The sequence below is a fragment of the Ictalurus furcatus genome, chromosome 15, assembly GCF_023375685.1.
Source record: "Ictalurus furcatus strain D&B chromosome 15, Billie_1.0, whole genome shotgun sequence".
Classification (NCBI taxonomy): Eukaryota; Metazoa; Chordata; class Actinopteri; order Siluriformes; family Ictaluridae; genus Ictalurus; species Ictalurus furcatus.
The window spans coordinates 5654984-5674597 of NC_071269.1; the positions used below are offsets into that span (position 1 = coordinate 5654984).

At 44.0% G+C, this 19614-nt stretch overlaps 2 long non-coding RNA genes across 2 annotated transcripts; one reads left to right on the forward strand and one right to left on the reverse strand.

The window, feature by feature from the left end:
• Positions 1-10545: 10545 nt before the first annotated feature.
• LOC128619277 (uncharacterized) lies at positions 10546-12223 on the forward strand. The gene is made up of 3 exons (XR_008387907.1): positions 10546-10633; positions 10978-11384; positions 11539-12223. It is a non-coding gene; the product is annotated as an uncharacterized LOC128619277 (long non-coding RNA).
• A 2010-nt stretch (positions 12224-14233) lies between these two features.
• Positions 14234-15190, reverse strand: LOC128619278 (uncharacterized). The gene is made up of 3 exons (XR_008387908.1): positions 15133-15190; positions 14466-14519; positions 14234-14319 (listed from the first exon to the last, which is right to left on the reverse strand). It is a non-coding gene; the product is annotated as an uncharacterized LOC128619278 (long non-coding RNA).
• Positions 15191-19614: the final 4424 nt, after the last annotated feature.

Genomic DNA, 19614 nt, shown 5'->3' on the forward strand with positions numbered 1-19614 from the left:
AAGCATTAAAGCTATTTAAACATATTTATTTGAAGTAACACTAAACAGATATCAAGTCATATTTGTAAAATAGGCAAACAGAAACAGAAGAACAATGTGACAAAGAACATTTATAATATAAAATAATCCAAACAGGATCTGGGCGCAGCGTAGGAGACCTGTACTACTCAGCTGCATACAACTCCTGAATCAGGACTGAAACTTCATCTTTAACACTGAACATGAATCCACATCTGAATGGCAGACTGTCATCATATGACATTAAACTCATCTATGATCATGTCTACATAGTTCAGGGTTTCTCTTGGGAGCAGGTCAGCAGAGCTTTAGAATTGAATGAGGAGGAGAAAAGCCCAAAAGACAGACCACTTTCCTTAACCACAAAAATGAAAAACCTCACACTAATGAAAAGCATAGCCAAATACAGATTACTGACCATTGAAAAAGACTGTTTATTGATCATACTGACAAAATCCAAAAACAGTGGATGGTTCAAGCGAGGACTAACCACAGACCGGACCTGGTTTTGTCCCCAGAAAGTCATCATGATCAGCACCAGTGGATATTTGTGAAAGATCCCATGACACACCTCAACTTCACCCTCTGTACCTTATCCAATGTATCAGGCAGGGGAGATGTTAAGGGGGAGAGACAGCAAAAGGTGGCAGGTGGTTCACTGCCAATTGGATGGCCTCGTTTATTGTTGCTGGTTGGCGATGTTAAACCCAGTCGGATGTCCCTTCTGGAAGCTGTTTCATGAACTGCTCTATTACCAGAAGCTCTACGATCCTTCGAGGGTCACAATCCTCAGCAAGCAACCACTTTTGACAGTTGACCTGGAGCTGCTGAGCAAATGCAAAAGGATTGTCAAATTCACTGAGGGTCAAGGAGCGAAACCTCTGGTGATGTTGCTCCGACCTCTGCAAGACGGCTTTCTTGCAATATGATTCCACTTGCTGCATTAAGCTCTGCAGCGTCTGTTGGAGATTTGCCAGTTCTTGTATCAGGGTCTCCTGACTCTCCATCTCAGTGAGGTGTGAATGCTCCATTGTTGTGTCTTGTTCCTCAATCTCAGACTTTGTTACCACTGTAGCACTCTGTGGGTAAAGAGATAGAGAGAATGGTGCAGAGTTTTTAAATTAAACTTCCTGAGCTTTTAACCCAGTTTGTGCAAACATAAAAACATAAATGCCAACTTAAATTAGTATTTCAATAGTAACTACAATGTAACTAAACTGGTGGTCCATTTACCTATTGTTTTGGAGAGGAAATTCTGGTGGAAGATTCACCGAAGCCGTAATATTATCCTCTAAATGACTGAAGTAAATCAAGGCACCTCTCTAGTAGAATCCCGACGGGTGCTTTCTTCGGCAGTGTCGAAGTATTTTGCTTCCAGCGTCGTTGTCACTTTCCAGGTCCGACAGTTCACCAGTCGTTCAGCAGGGAACTGAGCACCAGAGAAAAGAGACGGCACTTATGTGATCTTCCGCGGAAAAAATTCGCGGAAAAAAACCCGCAGTTCTTCTGTGCTCCACCCACAAAGGACCGCCTCCGACTCCACACAGCGCTTCGACTGGTGTCACACACCGTGCCGGAGAGTCAAACTCTCAAACTCGCTCAACACGCCACGCTCACTCCTCCGCCAGATTCGCGCAGAGAGAGTGTGTGAGAGAGAGAGAGAGAGAGAGAGAGGGAGAGAGAGAGAGAGAGAGAGAGAGAGAGAGAGAGAGACCAGCCCCCGGCCTCAGGGAGGGAGGTTCCTGAGTTACACTGCACAGCGTTTGACTCGTTAGTTCTACGTATAGCCTAGAGAGATGGCAGATGTCGCTCCCGCACCTGCCACCGCGTCGGCCAAAGCGCAAGAAGAAAGCAGCACCGAGGAACAACAAAGCCAGGCCTAGCGTCGGCGAACTCATATCCGTCCGTCCACGAGTAACATGTCCGTCCGTCCACGAGCGACGTGTGATGAGGTGTGGAATTAACGTCAACTTCGAATTTTCTGCTGTTACAAGATGAAGGCGTTTGAAGAAATCTCGAGACGTTGCTTGTAACCTTAATTCTGTCCATAATACAAAGACGCAGAACAACAGCCTTCATCAGATCATAATGACCGTCAAAACACGTAAGCCATCAAAATGAGCAGGTTTCCCACAAAAGCAGTCGTCGCTTCTTTGTATACTAGAAAGTCCGTATGAAAAAGTTTTTCTCTCCACCGGCAAGTCGGATACACCACACAGCCCTACAGTCTGTACTGCAGGGAAACACGGAAGCGTACAGTGAGAGACTAGAGGCAGAAACCCGCCTCTACTTCTGTTTGAGAAGAGGTGGAACGGTGCGCCTGAACGGCCACTCATGTTTGATCGGCGGTTGTAAGATGACACTTTCCAGTGTGTGCGCCACGGAAATGTGAGCAGCGACTGACTTGTGAACAGGTGGAGAAATACATGGACGTTTCTCACAGAGGGGTTGGGACGATGCGAGTGTATATGCTCACCGTCTCTACGTCTCTTCCAACGCGTTCATCTGGCTAGAGCAGAAGAGTCGGAGTTACCAATCCTCCAACTATTCAGACGTCGCTCCTGGTTCGCAAGGCATCTTCCTCAACCGTATCTAATGTTAGAAAGACAATAATCCGACACCGACCTTGAAGGGCCAATAGCACTCTAAATCCCTGACTGTTTAGGTATTCGGTTGAACGCAGGTAAGTTTTACAACCATCAATAAGATATGGGTCGCGTTCAGGCGCACCGTTTCCACCTCTTCTCAAACAGTATAGAGGCGGGGTTTCTGCCTCTGGTCTTAACGCTGTATGTACCCGAGGGAGAACACCAACGTCAGAAAGGCAATACTTCAGCACCGCCATTTAGAAAGCGCACATTTAATGCCATCGTTCAGAAGCGGATAGTCCTTCACTGCTGCTGGAAAACGTCGACGTCGGACAGCGAATAGTTCCACACCGCCGTCGAAAGGCGACTGATTTTCTCTCTTTTTGATGGTTTCCGAATTTTTCGACATCGCCATTTGGAAAGATAATACCGTGGTTGGAAAGTGGGCCGAAGCCTGTCGGAATTAACAGATGATTTTATTCCGTTAAATTACTTATATTCCATTTTTTCCTATTGTTCGTTACATTAAGTAAGCTATCCTTATATTGTTATTTATTATATATTATTTCACTGTCTTTTTGTACATGTTTTTGGTGAAATATTGTGTACAAATATTGCACATATTTCATGGGAAATATGCCTGTGTATGTTGTCTAATGTCTGATTTCCTTACGTGACACTAACGTAATAAAATAAAATAAAATAAAACAGTGGAAAACTGAGTCCTGAACATAAAGGCCTGATGCTGCCGTGGAACAACGATTTATCCAACCCCGCCGTCGAAAGGCGAAGGATAACCGTGTCAGACTTCTAGACAAATATTTATTCTTCTTAATAAAGTCCCTTACATTAAAATGTAATTATAATTTATTTTATATGGGCTATTAAAAAACGTTTTTTACATATCAGAATTCGATTTTATTTATTATGAAATATTAAGCTGTTTTTAATAGCAGGCTTTGTATCTATGTTTTGTTTTTCTCCAGTGTCTTTGTTACAGTATGAGGAAGCGCACAGGTAAATGAGCTTAACTAAACCGAGTAAACCTGATTCTCCAGATCTGCATGAGTCACTCCTGTGTGTGTGTGTGTGTGTGTGTACTGGTATCAATCTCCTGCCTTGCACCCAGTTACTGATAAAACAGTTACTGAAGGAGAAAGTCACTGTTGTGCTATCTATAACAGACCATCTAGTGTGTGTAAAATAATAATTGTGAATTTCTGAATTTTTCCAATCTAGCAATGATGTTTAATCACAAAACAAACTTTACACTTTCTAAGGAAAATTAGAGAAATTTCAGACAAAGAACACAGACAATTCATTGTATTGATGAATGAGTTTGGTATGTTTATTCAAACCAAAGGCAACATTGCACAAACTTCACCTTCACCCAGTGTGCCGTAAGCATTGCCCCACTTAGGCAGATGCTGAACGGGAGAGAGAGAGATAGAGAGACGTTAGCTGGTTATTCGCCAATTGAATGGCCTCGTTTAGTGTTGCTGGTTGGTGGTGCTGAACCCAGTGGGCGGTCTCTTCTGGAAGCCGGTTGATAAACTGTTCGAATACCACCCGCTGCACAATCCTAGCAGGGTCACGATCCTCAGCCAGCAGCCATTTCTGACAGAGGTCTTGGAGCTGTTGCACAAATGCAAATAGGTCGCTAACCTCACCGAGGGTCAAGGAGCGAAACCACTGGCGATATTGCTCTGACTGCTGTGAGACAGCTTTCTTAGAAGCTTTACGGTCCAATTGATGCATGAAGCTCTGGAGCATCCTTTGGATCTCTGCCTGACCTTTTAGCAGGGCCTCCAGAGACTGCCTTTGCCATTGTTGATCATGGGGAACGGTGATCATCTCAATGGAGTTCATGGTGGAGTCGCACTCAGGTAAGGAGGTAGAGAGAAAGAAAGATGTCAGGTGGATCTTCGCCAAATGGATGGCCTCGTTTAGTGTTGCTGGTTGGTGGTTCTGAAACCAGTGCCTGGTCTCTTCTGGAAGCCGGTTGATAAACTGCTCCATTACCACCCACTGCACAATCCTAGCAGGGTCACAATCCCCAGCCAGCAACCACTTCTGACAGAGGACTTGGAGCTGTTGCACAAATGCAAATAGGTCGCCAACCTCACCGAGGGTCAACGAACGAAACCTCTGGCGATGTTGCTCCGACCCCAGCAAGATGGATTCTGGTTGCTGCATGTTGCTCTAAGTTAACTTAGTTGCACTAAGTATAGTTCAGTAGCCGTCCAGCGGGGAGTTTATATCAGAGGAACTCGGTGTTCAGCAGTCATCCAGCAGAGAGCTCAGTAGCAGAGAAGAGCTGCAGGAGCTTATATATGCTGTGTTACTCGGGATTTCGATTGAAATGAAATGCCGGAAATTTTTTTCCCTGAAAATAACTCGGACCTATCAACTACAACTAAAACATCTATATATGTAAAAACTTTTACATAATTGTAAAGGTAATAGATTGTGCTCCGACGCTGATATGTATTTATTTGAAACGTGTTTATCCGTAGTTTGATGTCGTACATTACAGCGACAAATGCGCCGTGTCAGCATCGACTTTTCTGCTGTTACAAGATTCGCTGCGCAGCGTCTGTGGCTGAATTTCCGACCTATTGTCCACATCCGCCCGGCCAACACTTATGTGATCTTCCGTGGAAAAAATCCGCGGAAAAAAACCCCGCAGTTCTTCTATGCTCCACCCACAAAGGGCCGTCTCCGACTCCACACAGCGCTTCGACCGGTGTAACACACACACACACACCGTGTTACACACACCGTGCCAGCAAGTCAAACTCTCACATAGCCGCTCACTCGGGCTGCAATCCACCGCAACACACACACACACACACACACACACACACAAACACAGTGTTACTTACGTAATTAATCCGAGATGTTTACACGGAACGCGACACATACAAAGAGTTACTCCCTCACACAACAAACGTTATGAATCCGAGATGTTTACACGTTTAAAAGTTGCATTAAATACCGAAAAAATGGCAAAATGCCAACCGCTCACGGGAGAGAGAGAGAGAGAGAGAGAGAGAGACAGAGAGAGAGAGAGAGAGAGAGAGAGAGAGAGAGAGAGAGAGAGAGAGACAGAGAGAGAGAGAGAGAGAGAGAGAGAGAGAGAGAGAGAGAGAGAGAGAGCCATGTTTAAGCGGCTTTAACGGGAGATATTTAGTCTCATAACAATAATAATAATAATAATAATCACTTTAATTCAGCGCGTGGAGAACACCGCGCTGCAACCGTGTGCAATGTGAATGTTCTAACACGCCACGCTCACTCCTCCGCCAGATTCGCGCAGAGAGAGAGAGAGAGAGAGAGAGAGAGAGAGAGAGAGAGAGAGAGAGAGAGAGAGAGAGCAGCCCCCGGCGTTAATTCTATGTATAGCTCCTAGAGAGATGGCAGAAGGCGCTCGCGCACCCGCGTTGGCCAACGCGCTCAAGAGAACGCCGCTTCAAGGAGAAGCGCTGCGTGTCTCTCCCCGCTCTGAAGAAAGATTTGGCTATCGGCGGATACGATGTGGAGAACAACTTCCGCGTCAAGCTCGACGTCAGTGGCACTCTGGTGCAGACCAAAGGTCTGCAAAGTGGCACTCACCGTGCCGGAGAGTCAAACTCTCAAACTCGATCAACACGCCACGCTCACTCCTCCGCCAGATTCGCGCAGAGAGAGAGAGAGAGAGAGAGAGAGAGAGAGAGAGAGAGAGAGAGACCAGCCCCCAGCCTCGGGGAGGGAGGTTCCTGAGTTACACTGCACAGCGTTTGACTCGTTAGTTCTACGTATAGCCTAGAGAGATGGCGGATGTCGCTCCCGCACCTGCCACCGCGTCGGCCAAAGCGCAAGAAGAAAGCAGCTCCGAGGACCAACAAAGCCAGGCCTAGCGTCGGCGAACTCATATCCGTCCGTCCACGAGTAACATGTCCGTCCGTCCACAAGCGACGTGTGATGAGGTGTGGAATTAACGTCAACTTCGAATTTTCTGCTGTTACAAGATGAAGGCGTTTGAAGAAATCTCGAGACGTTGCTTGTAACCTTAATTCTGTCCATAATACAAAGACGCAGAACAACATCCTTCATCAGATCATAATGACCGTCAAAACACGTAAGCCATCAAAATGAGCAGGTTTCCCACAAAGCAGTCGTCGCTTCTTTGTATACTAGAAAGTCCGTATGAAAAAGTTTTTCTCTCCACCGGCAAGTCGGATACACCACACAGCCCTACAGTCTGTACTGCAGGGAAACACGGAAGCGTACAGTGAGAGACTAGAGGCAGAAACCCGCCTCTACTTCTGTTTGAGAAGAGGTGGAACGGTGCGCCTGAACGGCCACTCATGTTTGATCGGCGGTTGTAAGATGACACTTTCCAGTGTGTGCGCCACGGAAATGTGAGCAGCGACTGACTTGTGAACAGGTGGAGAAATACATGGACGTTTCTCACAGAGGGGTTGGGACGATGCGAGTGTATATGCTCACCGTCTCTACGTCTCTTCCAACGCGTTCATCTGGCTAGAGCAGAAGAGTCGGAGTTACCAATCCTCCAACTATTCAGACGTCGCTCCTGGTTCGCAAGGCATCTTCCTCAACCGTATCTAATGTTAGAAAGACAATAATCCGACACCGACCTTGAAGGGCCAATAGCACTCTAAATCCCTGACTGTTTAGGTATTCGGTTGAACGCAGGTAAGTTTTACAACCATCAATAAGATATGGGTCGCGTTCAGGCGCACCGTTTCCACCTCTTCTCAAACAGTATAGAGGCGGGGTTTCTGCCTCTGGTCTTAACGCTGTATGTACCCGAGGGAGAACACCAACGTCAGAAAGGCAATACTTCAGCACCGCCATTTGGAAAGCGCACATTTAATGCCATCGTTCAGAAGCGGATAGTCCTTCACTGCTGCTGGAAAACGTCGACGTCGGACAGCGAATAGTTCCACACCGCCGTCGAAAGGCGACTGATTTTCTCTCTTTTTGATGGTTTCCGAATTTTTCGACATCGCCATTTGGAAAGATAATACCGTGGTTGGAAAGTGGGCCGAAGCCTGTCGGAATTAACAGATGATTTTATTCCGTTAAATTACTTATATTCCATTTTTTCCTATTGTTCGTTACATTAAGTAAGCTATCCTTATATTGTTATTTATTATATATTATTTCACTGTCTTTTTGTACATGTTTTTGGTGAAATATTGTGTACAAATATTGCACATATTTCATGGGAAATATGCCTGTGTATGTTGTCTAATGTCTGATTTCCTTACGTGACACTAACGTAATAAAATAAAATAAAATAAAACAGTGGAAAACTGAGTCCTGAACATAAAGGCCTGATGCTGCCGTGGAACAACGATTTATCCAACCCCGCCGTCGAAAGGCGAAGGATAACCGTGTCAGACTTCTAGACAAATATTTATTCTTCTTAATAATGTCCCTTACATTAAAATGTAATTATAATTTATTTTATATGGGCTATTAAAAAACGTTTTTTACATATCAGAATTCGATTTTATTTATTATGAAATATTAAGCTGTTTTTAATAGCAGGCTTTGTATCTATGTTTTGTTTTTCTCCAGTGTCTTTGTTACAGTATGAGGAAGCGCACAGGTAAATGAGCTTAACTAAACCGAGTAAACCTGATTCTCCAGATCTGCATGAGTCACTCCTGTGTGTGTGTGTGTGTGTGTGTGTGTGTGTGTGTGTACTGGTATCAATCTCCTGCCTTGCACCCAGTTACTGATAAAACAGTTACTGAAGGAGAAAGTCACTGTTGTGCTATCTATAACAGACCATCTAGTGTGTGTAAAATAATAATTGTGAATTTCTGAATTTTTCCAATCTAGCAATGATGTTTAATCATAAAACAAACTTTACACTTTCTAAGGAAAATTAGAGATATTTCAGACAAAGAACACAGACAGTTCATTGTATTGATGAATGAGTTGGGTATGTTTATTCAAACCAAAGGCAACATTGCACAGACTTCACCTTTAACCAGTGTTCCGCAAGCATTGCCCCACTTAGGCAGATGTTGAACGAGAGAGAGAGAGACGTTAGGTGGTTATTCGCCAATTGAATGGCCTCGTTTAGTGTTGCTGGTTGGTGGTGCTGAACCCAGTGGGCGGTCTCTTCTGGAAGCCGGTTGATAAACTGTTCGAATACCACCTGCTGCACAATCCTAGCAGGGTCACGATCCTCAGCCAGCAGCCATTTCTGACAGAGTCCTTGGAGCTGTTGCACAAATGCAAATAGGTCGCTAACCTCACCGAGGGTCAAGGAGCGAAACCTCTGGCGATATTGCTCTGACTGCTGTGAGACAGCTTTCTTAGAATCTTTACGGTCCAATTGATGCATGAAGCTCTGGATCTCTGCCTGACCTTTTATCAGGGCCTCCAGAGACTGCCTTTGCCATTGTTGATCATGGGGAATGGTGATCATCTCAATGGAGTTCATGGTGGAGTCGCACTCAAGTAAGGAGGTAGAGAGAAAGAAAGATGTCAGGTGGATCTTCGCCAAATGGATGGCCTCGTTTAGTGTTGCTGGTTGGTGGTTCTGAAACCAGTGCCTGGTCTCTTCTGGAAGCCGGTTGATAAACTGCTCCATTACCACCCACTGCACAATCCTAGCAGGGTCACAATCCTCAGCCAGCAACCACTTATGACAGAGGACTTGGAGCTGTTGCACAAATGCAAATAGGTTGCCAACCTCACCGAGGGTCAACGAACGAAACCTCTGGCGATGTTGCTCCGACCCCTGCAAGATGGATTCTGGTTGCTGCATGTTGCTCTAAGTTAACTTAGTTGCACTAAGTATAGTTCAGTAGCCGTCCAGCGGGGAGTTTATATCAGAGGAACTCGTTGTTCAGCAGTCATCCAGCAGAGAGCTCAGTAGCAGAGAAGAGCTGAATTTCCGACCTATTGTCCATATCCGCCCGGCCAGCACTTATGTGATCTTCCGTGGAAAAAATCCGCGAAAAAAACCCCCGCACTTTTTCTATGCTCCACCCACAAAGGGCCGTCTCCGACTCCACACAGCGCTTCGACCGGTGTAACACACACACACACACACACACACACACACACCGTGTTACACACACCGTGCCAGCAAGTCAAACTCTCACATAGCCGCTCACTCGGGCGGCCATCCACCGCAACACACACACACACACACACACACACACAGTGTTACTTACGTAATTAATCCGAGGTGTTTACACGGAACGCGACACATACAAAGAGTTACTCCCTCACACAACAAACGTTATGAATCCGAGATGTTTACACGTTTAAAAGTTGCATTAAATACCGAAAAAATGGCAAAATGCCAACCGCTCACGGGCTCAACACGCCACGCTCACTCCTCCACCATCCGCAGAGAGAGAGAGAGTGCTTTCACATAAGACGCGTTTGCAGTGCGCTACTGATCCGTGTACAGAAACGCACCGCAAAAGGAGAATGTGAATCTGGCCAGAGAGAGAGAGAGAGAGAGAGAGAGAGAGAGAGAGAGAGAGAGACCAGCCCAGCCCCCGGGCTCCGGGAGGGAGTTTCCTGTGTTACACTGCACAGCGTTTGACTCGTTAATTCTACGTATAGCTCCTAGAGAGATGGCAGAAGGCGCTCGCGCACCCGCGTTGGCCAACGCGCTCAAGAGAACGCCGCTTCAAGGAGAAGCGCTGCGTGTCTCTCGCCGCTCTGAAGAAAGATTTGGCTATCGGCGGATACGATGTGGAGAACAACTTCCGCGTCAAGCTCGACGTCAGTGGCACTCTGGTGCAGACCAAAGGGTCCTGAGCGTCTGGCTCTTACAAGTTGAACAAGAAGCAGACCGAAACCAAGAAGCCCGCAAGGAAAGCCGCGTACAAAGCGAAAAAATCCGCGGCTAAGAAGCCCAAGAAGGTAGCAGCCAAGAAACCCGCCGCTGCCGCCAAGAAGTCTCCTAAGACCAGATTCACGCATACTCCGTTTGCAGTGCGTATACTGTGCGGGGTTTTTTTTTTCCGTGCACGTGTTAACAGGTTAGAACATTCACATTGCACACGGTTGCGGCGCGGCCAGTGCGTTACAAGAGCTGATGATTGTTATTATTATTATTATTACTATTTGAACTACAAATATAATAATAATAATAATAATAATAATAATAATAATAATAATAATAATAATAATAATGTTTTGCCATTTTTTCGGTATTTAATGCAACTTTTAAACGTGTAAACATCTCGGATTCATAACGTTTGTTGTGTGAGGGAGTAACTCTTTGTATGTGTCACGTTCCATGTAAACATCTCGGATTAATTACGTAAGTAACACTGTGTGTGTGTGTGTGTGTGTGTGTGTGTGTGTGTGTGTGTTGCGGTAGATGGCGGCCCGAGTGAGCGGCTATGTGAGAGTTTGACTTGCTGGCACGGTGTGTGTAACACGGTGTGTGTGTGTGTTACACCGGTCTAAGCGCTGTGTGGAGTCGGAGGCGGTCCTTTGTGGGTGGAGCACAGAAGAACTGTGCGGTTTTTTTCCGCGAATTTTTTCCGCGGAAGATCACATAAGTGCCGTCTCTTTTCTCTGGTGCTCAGTTCCCTGCTGAACGACTGGTGAACTGTCGGACCTGGAAAGTGACAACGACGCTGGAAGCAAAATACTTCGACACTGCCGAAGAAAGCACCCGTCGGGATTCTACTAGAGAGGTGCCTTGATTTACTTCAATCATTTAGAGGATACTATTACAGCTTCGGTGAATCTTCCACCAGAATTTCCTCTCCAAAACAATAGGTAAATGGACCACCAGTTTAGGTACATTGTAGTTACTATTGAAATACTAATTTATGTTGGCATTTATGTTTTTATGTTTGCACAAACTGGGTTAAAAGCTCAGGAAGTTTAATTTAAAAACTCTGCACCTTTCTCTCTATCTCTTTACCCACAGAGTGCTACAGTGGTAACAAAGTCTGAGATTGAGGAACAAGACACAACAATGGAGCATTCACACCTCACTGAGGTGGAGAGTCAGGAGGCCCTGATACAAGCACTGGCAAATCTCCAACAGATGCTCCAGAGCATAATGCAGCAACTGGAATCAAATCGCCAAAAAAAAGCCGTCTTGCAGAGGTCGGAGCAACATCGCCAGAGGTTTCACTCCTTGACCCTCAGTGAGTTCGACAATCTTTTTGCATTTGCACAGCAGCTCCAAGACAGTTGTGAAAAGTGGTTGCTTGCTAAGGATTGTGACCCTCAAAGGATTGTGGAGCTTCTGGTAATAGAGCAATTTGTGAAACAGCTTCCAGAAGGGACATCCAACTGGGTTAAACATCACCAAGCAGCAACAATAAATGAGGCCATCCAATTGGCAGTGACCCACCTGCCACCTTTTGCTGTCTTTCCCCCTTAACATCTCCCCTGCCTGATTCATTGGATAAGGTACAGAGTGTGAAGTTGAGGTGTGTCATGGGATCTTTCACAAATATCCACTGGAGCCGATCATGATCACTTTCTGGGGACAAAAGAATGTCCGGTCTGTGGTTAGTCCTCGCTTGAACAATCCACTGTTTTTGGATTTTGTCAATATGATCAATAAACAATCTTTTTCAATGGTCAGTAATCTGTATTTGGTTATGATTTTCATTAGTGTGGGGCTTTTCATTTTTGTGATTAAAGAAAGTGGTCTGTTTTTTGGTTTTATCTTTTCGTGTGTCTTTTGTTTTTGAATTATTCATTTGTTTTTGATTCAAGTAGTTGATTCTGTTGTGTGAGAGTTTGACTCGCCGACACGATGTGTGTGACACGGTGTGTGTGACACGGTGTGTGTGACACGGTGTGTGTGATTTATCTGTGTAAATATCTCAGATTATCTCTGTGAGTTTAATGTCATATGATGACAGTCTGCCATTCAGATGTGGATTCACGTTCTGTGTTAAAGATAAAGTTTCAGTCCTGATTCAGGAGTTGTACACAGCTGATTGGTGCAGGTCTCCTACACTGGTGATGATGGTGGTGGTGGTGGTGGTGGTGGTGATGGTGGTGGTGATGATGATGGCGTTGATGATGATGGTGATGATGGTGGTGGTGGGGGTGGTGGTGATTATGGTGGTGGTGATGATGGTGGTGGTGGGGGTGGTAGTGATGATGATGGTGGTGATGGTGGTTATGGTGGTGATGATGGTGGTGTTGATGATGATGGTGATGGTGGTGGTGGGGGTGGTGGTGATGATGGTGGTGGTGATGATGATGGTGGTGATGGTGGTTATGGTGATGATGATGGTGGTGTTGATGATGATGGTGATGATGGTGGTGGTGGGGGTGGTAGTGATGAGGGTGGTGGTGATGATGGTGGTTATGGTGGTGATGATGGTGGTGTTGATGATGATGGTGATGATGGTGGTGGTGGTGGGGGTGGTGGTGGGGGTGGTGGTGATTATGGTGGTGATGATGATGGTGTTGATGATGATGGTGGTGGTGGGGGTGGTGGTGATGGTGGTGATGATGGTGGTGGTGATGGTGGTGATGGTGGTGGTGGTGATGATGATGGTGGTGATGGTGGTTATGGTGGTGATGATGGTGGTGTTGATGATGATGGTGATGGTGGTGGTGATGATGGTGGTGGTGATGATGATGGTGGTGATGGTGGTTATGGTGGTGATGATGGTGGTGTTGATGGTGATGATGATGGTGGTGGTGGTGGTGGTGATGATGATGGTGATGATGATGGTGGTGTTGATGATGATGGTGATGATGGTGGTGGTGGGGGTGGTGGTGATGATGGTGGTGGTGATGATGATGGTGGTGTTGATGATGATGGTGATGATGGTGGTGGTGAGGGTGGTGGTGATGGTGGTGATGATGGTGGTGGTGATGGTGGTGATGGTGGTGATGGTGGTGGTGGTGATGACGATGGTGGTGATGGTGGTTATGGTGGTGATGATGGTGGTGTTGATGATGATGGTGATGATGGTGGTAGTGGGGGTGGTGGTGATGATGATGGTGGTGATGGTGGTTATGGTGGTGATGATGGTGGTGTTGATGATGATGGTGATGGTGGTGGTGGGGGTGGTGGTGATGATGGTGGTGGTGATGATGATGGTGGTGATGGTGGTTATGGTGGTGATAATGGTGGTGTTGATGATGATGGTGATGATGTGGTGGTGGTGATGGTGGTGATGATGGTGGTGGTGATGATGGTGGTGATGGTGGTTATGGTGGTGATGATGGTGGTGTTGATGATGGTGGTATTGATGGTGGTGGTGGGGGTGGTGACAGTGGTGGTGATGGTAGTGGTGGTGGTGATGGTGGTGATGGTGATGGGGGTGGTGATGGTGATGATAGTGGTGGTGGTGGTGGTTATGGTGGTTATGGTGATGGTGGTGATGGTAGTGGTGGTGATGATGGTGGTGATGGTGGTGGTAGTGATGATAGTGGTGGTGATGGTGATGATGGTGGTGGTGATGGTGGTGGTGGTGGTGGTGATGATAGTGGTGGTGATGGTGATGATAGTGGTGGTGATGATGGTGATATTGGTGGTGGTGATGATGGTGGTGATATATGTAGAAGAGTTTGTGCAAGTAGTCCATTGTATCCTACTGGACTTGGGAGATATGATTTTTCTCATTTCCTGTTATAACAGATGATGTCTTTCATGGCTGTGTGGAGAAGAAGGGATGCACTGAGCTTTGGGTCCCTGCTGGTTCAGTCTCCTCCACTGAGAGTTTAACACCTAGAAACAGAGAAACTGGACTCTTAATAAGATATTTTATTTTAAAAAATTATATAAAGAATTTCATTTTACAATACTGCATATCCATGCGTATAATTGCTACAACAAAATTACTCAAATGTAATATCAAATGTAAATGAACAGACCTTCTTCTGACTCTGCTGAGCCCTCTGTCACTGCATCGCCATCATGCCTCTCTTCTAGAGCCAATAATTGTGATGAATATGATTAAAAAATGAAAAAATATGTTTATATGAATGTATTCATTATTCGAATTGTGATAATTAATATTGTTAATTCATTATACAAATTAACTTAATTACCATGTAATTAAATGTAAATAAATTACAAAAGCACAAATAAATTAATTGATTAATTAACACAATTAATTAACCAAATACTTTATATGGTTTTATAATTGATTGAATTGTGCATTACTACTTCGTTAGTTAATAATTAATTAATTACTGATGAATCATTAGCAAATAATTGTTACTTATTATTAATTAGGATTTACTAATCAATGTATTGGTTATTGTTTTATTAAGTACTTTAATTAATATTGTTTGATTACAAATGAATCACAAATTAATTAAAAGTCATGTAATTAATTACCTAGCTAATTATTATTATTATTATTATTATTATTATTATTATTATTATTATTATTAATAACTATAATATTATTATTAAAAAATGAGTATTCATCAAGCTGTATTATTGAGTATTATTGATTATTAATAATTATTGATTATTAATAATATTTGTGGTAATAAAGTTATTATTATTTATAGTAATAAGAGGAAGACACACCTCCACATGCACAGACGGTACTGAGCATCTGGCAGATCGCAGACAGACAGCTGAGTGCTGCAGTGCATACACCTGGGTCAAGGAGACATGAACAACATAAATTATTAGATAATTGTTCATTCAATTTGTTGAACACATAAATCATTTCAAAACTGCAAAAGAATCTAAATAATTTGATTCATTATCTGATCCTATGCCTTCATTACTCAGGGGTCTAATCTACTCAATTAAAGAACACAGAAGATTCAGTTTACCATCACAGATGGTTTGAGTTGCAGCCATGTCGATGTCGTTTCAAGCAACTTTCCAGCTGACCGTTTCTCTTTCCGCTCCGATTTTTCAGAGCCAGTCTGTTACCGTTCCTCTTTCCGCTCTGATTTTTCAGAGTCTGTCTGTTATCGTTTCTCTTTCCGCTCCGATTTTTCAGAGCCGGTCTGTTATCGTTTCTCTTTCCTCTAAGATTTTTAAGAGCCGGTCTGTTACTGTTTCTCTTTCCGCTCCGATTTTTCAGAGCCGGTCTGTTATCGTTCCTCTTTCCGCTCCGATTTTTCAGAGCCGGTCTTTTACTATTCCTCTTTCTGCTCCAATTTTTCAGAGCCGGTCTTTTACCGTTCCTCTTTCCGCTCCGATTTTTCAGAGCCGGTCTGTTATCGTTTCTCTTTCCGCTCCGATTTTTCAGAGCCGGTCTGTTGTCATTTCTCTTTCAGCTCTTCCATTTCTCTTGCAGATCCGTTTTCCACCGTCGCTGGTTATCTCGTACAGCTTCGTCTTTGTTTTCCAGATAGTGACTGGGAGATGTTGGCAGTGCACTGTCCAACAGAGCAGTGGTTTTCAAAGTGGGGGCCGCCAGGGGGCGCCCGGAGGGCCAACAACAATTTTGGTGTGAAAAATAAATTCTCACTCTCAGACAACCACTCACACACACACACAATCAATTCCTAATGTAATGTAAGATGTAAGATGTAATTATTAATAAAAAAAAGGGGGGGGGGGTATATTCAGAAGTCTGTATTTTTAATGTGTTTTAAAGACATCTTGCAAAAGGGGGGCCTCGGTCAAATGTTAATTTGCCCTGGAAAAGCTTGGGAACCCCTGCACTAGAGAAAGGCAGTAAAACCCTGCAGTGCACTCATTTTTAAAACCTAGTTTTAGGTTTCATTTTTTCCTCCCCTCCCATTCAGTTTCGTAAATTCTATTCAAATAAGGAGGAGAAATGCTACTGGGAGGAGTTACTGCAGTAACCCGCAGATCAAGTAAACCACCGCCAGAAGTAAGGATTGTATACTGTGCGTTTTTCGCGTGCCCACGTTAACAGGTTAGAGCGTTCACTTTGCACACGGTTGCTGTGCGTTACAGGAGCGGTGCGGTGCAGCAGTGCGTTAAGGAGGGGTGAGGTGCAGCAGTGCGCTAAGGAGGGGTGAGGTGCAGGAGTGTGTTAAGGAGGGGTGATGTGCAGCAGCGGACCAATCGTTTCCATAGCGAGTCTATTTTTGCTGTGCTGCACGCTGAATTAAAGTGATAGCGCTTAGTTCGTGGTCAAGATAAACACGGATTGACACGAAAATTTTGTAATTTCAGAATAAATGCATATAATTAAAGTATACTACTGTTTTTCACAGTCATCCTATTACTTTCAGCCTGGAGGAAAGCAAATAAAACCAAAACACTTACCAGGAGTTGCAAAAATAACCAGTGCGGTCAGAATTATATCTAAAGTAGCCTATATATATATATTATGTGAAATACACTACACAGCTTGTTATATTGTGTGTGGGTGAGGGAGGGGGGATGCGGGGTGGGAGTCACTCGGTTCTCAGTAGAAAGCGGCAATCACGTACAGGCTGGCTTTCAGAGAAAATTGTGTAGGACCCGCAGGATTTCTTGTATAACGTTTTAAATGCAAAAGAAAAGACATGGGAGGCAGGTTCCTCGGCTGTTTGTGTGGATGGTACGTTTTCTTAAGGAACACATAACACATTTTTGCATTGACAAAATATAAACAACAAAACAACATTCAAAAACATTAAAACATTTATCTAGTACACGACACTGTCTTCATTTTTTCCCCAGGCTTATGAAATACCCTCTAACTCAAATATAAACTCTTACTCAACTCACTTGACTCAACTCTAAACTCTTCCGCAACTCATCTAACTCAAATCTAAACTCTTCCGCAACTCATCTAACTCAAATCTAAACTCTCAGGCGGTTCAAATAAATGCTGATCATGGAGATGCTGGAGAAGCTCTTTGGAGAGAGAGAGAGAGAGAGGGTCGGGAGGATATTGTGGTTTTACTGGCATCATGTATTAATCAGTGATTGGAAGAGAGAATAAATTTCTGAGGTCGGTTTTGATTGGCTGTGTACATAAAGGAAGGCGCGAGAGCACAAGCACGGTGCGTTCATTGTTCAAAGCAGAAACTGCACACTCCTTTGCGGCTATCATTGAGCACACAATTTTTTTCAGGGAAAAACAAAATACAACTATTGTCAACATTTAACAAGCAGCTTTGTCGACTGTTGAAGATGAATAGACCCAGACAGACACAACGCATTCGAGGCGGTAAGAGGATGGATAATATGTAATGTTTGGTTTAGACCACGAGTGAACTGCCTCGATATGGGTAACTCTTAAAAATTGTTCTTCAGTGCTTTGGTGTGTTGAAAGAGGTTCTATATCTGCAACCCTCTCTGACAAAACTCTGTTTTGAGGATTTCACCTTTAAAGGTTACAGAGGTACACATTACTACACTTTGTGAGAACCCATCTCTTATCTTGGTTAATTTTGTAATTTTGAAGTGTGGACAGAGAAATGCCATCATCATCGTGTGTTTGTCTGCAACCCTTTTTTTTTCGATTTCAGGTAACATCATGCATGGTGGATGGACAGGGAATTCCCCAATAATCGATAATATGTCTGTAATTTCAGACTCTGCAGGCTCCGGTGTGTGTTTGGCAATGCTCAGCTGTATGTCTGGTGTCTGGAGGATGCTCGAGAACATTTTCGCCAGAGCCCGTGGAGGTTTGTGTTCCTTTGTTGTAATGGAAAGTAAGGTAAAGCACAGCTCTACTATCGAGATTTTTCAGATAATTAATATCAACAACAACAACAAGAACTACTACTACTACTAATAATAATGACAATAACTATTTAAAATTTTTTTAGTATTATTAATCATGTTCGTAATTTTATCTTGATGTTCGATCCCTTTTTGTGTACTTGCTTGTTTGATTTATTATTCCTCGCACACAAGGCTGCTGTATCTGTGTGAACTCATTTCTCTTTTGCAATATTGGTAATGTCTATAGGCTGTGATCTCGCGCCATCTGCTGGTTAAGTGTGTGTATCACCATAAAATACCCTTTCCTTGCGCAAATCAAATACTTAGGAAAATCAAGCGGACCCAGGTAAAAAAAAAAAAAAAAAAAAATTATTACATTCAGTCTGGCATTATTAACAGTGTGATTTTCAGTGAGTCAAACTCTCACGGCCGCGCACTCGCGACAAACCACACACGTAATTAATCCGAGATGTTTACACGGATAAGTCACACACCGTGTCACACACACCCTACCAGCGAGTCAAACTCTCATACAGCCGCCCACTCGGAGCCGCCGTGCTCCACCGCAACACACACGGAGTTGCTCGCTCACACACACCCTCACACAACAAACGTTATTAACGTTATGAATCCAAGATGTTTGCACGGATAAAACTTGCATTAAATGCCGAAAACATGGCAAGGGCTCAACACGCCACGCTCACTCCTCCACCGCATCCGCACAGAGAGAGAGCGAGAGAGATGGCTGGGTCACACACACTCCGTTTGAAGTACGTACGCGGTGCGGAAACAGCACGCACCATTGTGCTTTGATATAAGACGCGTTTGCAGTGAGCTACTGATCCGCGTACCGAACACATTCAGAAAAGGACACGAAGGTGGAGCTGACAGGACTTTGAATGTAATAGTCCAGTAATACAATCTTTCATAGACGTATTCATGTTTAAACACAACTACTATAAACAACGTAATATTCCATTCATCACTTCTATATAGATTTACAGATTACTGCTCAAGCAAGTGGCAAAACATTTAAACATGGTACTTCTCTTAGGCGAAAAAGTAGAATCACAAATATTTTAAATGAAAACCATCTACACAAACAGCCGAGGAACCTGCATCCCATGTCTTTTCTTTTGCATTTGAATCTTAATACAAGAAATCCTGCTGGTCCTACACGACTTTCCGTTTTCTGAGATGCGAGTGCGTGTGTCCCCTCCCACACACACACACACACACACACACAATATATATATATATATATATATATATATATATATATATATATATATATATATATATATATATATATATATATATAACAAGCTGTGTTCATTCCCGTGGGAATTTCCCAGAAAATTCCCTAACTTCCTACAAGTTTCCCTGTTTAACTATTCAAGGAATAATGAATAGTCTTAC